Consider the following 2,171-nt stretch of genomic DNA (forward strand, 5'->3'; position numbering starts at 1 on the left):
AAAATGTATATGTGCCATAATTTTGAAAAGCTGACTAGGAGTGAAGGGTTGGTGAGAAGTAACAAATTTATTTATATTAAGATGTCATCTTTAACTCTCAGGGTTTACTTTTCCCTATCCCCCACCCCAGCAGCCTACAACAATTCAGGTGGTAGCACAAGAAGACTGTATATCTCAGTTCCCAGCAGAAAACCCCCACCCACATTAGGAAAGCCAATCCCTGCTAGACTAGTATTACTCCTTGCCTGATGCGAAATGTTTATTTTTCCATTACAGTAGCATGCATAGTTCCCAAGGCTGCTAATGGGACTTCCCCATAGACACATAAAAGAGAATAGCACCTTGAATGTAAACAGATAGAACCTTCTACTGAACTTCAGACATTATCTCATTAACTGCCTTTATATCCCTGTAAAGCGACTAAGGGCCAAGTCTTATGATGTTTAGTATTCCGATAAAGAAATTGAGAAACATGGCATCATGCGTGACATAAAAATAGACATTTTGCAAAGGGAACTGAGTTGAAATCTCCTGCCCTCAAGAATTTTGTACTGTACTGTCTACATGACAGTTGCTGGCCACATGTTATTAAGCACTGGAATTGTGGTTTGTCAAATAAGATGTACTATAAATGTGAAATACACATCAGATTTTAAAGACTTAGTGTATATTGATTGCATGTTGAAATGTAATGCTATTTTGATATAATAGTTTGAATAAAATAGATTATTAAAATTAATTTTATCTCTTTTTTTAACTTTTTTAATGTCACTACTAAAAATAGTACATCTGTAGCTTGCATTATATTTCTGTTGGCAGAGATGACTTAGAAACTAGTGGACCCCTTTTTGATCTTTATAAATAGTCCCTGATTGCACAGAAACAATGTAATCAAGGGCCTCTCTACCACTAACTAGCAAGCTATGTGACCTTGGTTAAAACACTCTCCTTGTTTCTATAAGCTTTGATTTCTTTTTTGATAAAATTAAGGTTTTAGACAATTGATTCCAAGGATTCCTTTTAGTTTTAATAACCAACAATTTTTAAATTACTCTCACTTCTAGATCCTAATTAAATTCCAGGCAAGTCCTCCAAGATTTACTTCTTGAACAAGAGGAAGAAGTCTGCTCTTTTCGGGGTCTGTATCTGTTCTCTTCAGAGTAGACAAGAGGACTGCTGCACATTTTTGGGGGTATCTTAGGTTAACTTTCAGGGATGCAATTGAACAGGGGAAATGCAAGAAAGTTTGGTTGTCTACCATTCCATGATTGTCCTAGGTCATTGAGCTGTTGTCACTCACTATGATCAGGCTCCTGTATCAACCACAAAAATCTCTTAAAATGACTCAGAAAGATTTGTTTCTTGATTATGATGTATGTCTAATTCTGGTCATCAAGAGGGCTCTTCTTAATGTGATCACTCAGAAATTCAGGCTAATGGAAAAATCACTATCTCAAATAGGGACAGTTGCTATCCCAGAAAAAATGGGAACCCTAGAGCAGCGGTCAGCAAACGACGGCTTACAAGCCACATGCGGATCTTTGGCCCCTTGAGTATGGCTCTTCCACAAAATACCATGTGCGGGCACTACCTCGATAAAGAATGTACCTACCTATATAGTTTAAGTTTAAAAAATTTGGCTTTCAAAAGAAATTTCAGTGGTTGTACTGTGGATATTTGGCTCTGTTGACTAATGAGTTTGCCGACCACTGCAAGGATATCACACAGATAATCATCTAGTTCAGCTCAGAAATGACTGAGGTCACTGTCACTCTCTCATTGGTCAGAGTTGGTCATATAGCCCCCACCAAATGGCAAGGAGGCCAAGAAGTACACTTCTCTGTGTCAGAAGGTGAAGAGCCAGAAATGTTCAATGCACAGACCTAGGGTCACCACTTGTCCCAAGATTGATCCTAAACTACTCAGTCTCCATAAGTATAACACAGAAAAATATGTGACCCCCCAGATCCATACAGACTGGAAGAAACCTCTAAAACTACAGTGAGATACTTGAGTAGTATCAGGCCAGACGCTGGGCCATAAGGAGATGGAAAACTGTAATATAAAGTAAACAGCTACTCACCTTATTTTACCTTTTTCCATCAATAAAAAGATTCCCACTAATTAATTATAATTCAGTTTTTTTAAACTGGGCATTTATGCTTTTTAAG

This window comes from Saccopteryx leptura, chromosome 3, assembly GCF_036850995.1.
Source record: "Saccopteryx leptura isolate mSacLep1 chromosome 3, mSacLep1_pri_phased_curated, whole genome shotgun sequence".
Taxonomy (NCBI): domain Eukaryota; kingdom Metazoa; phylum Chordata; class Mammalia; order Chiroptera; family Emballonuridae; genus Saccopteryx; species Saccopteryx leptura.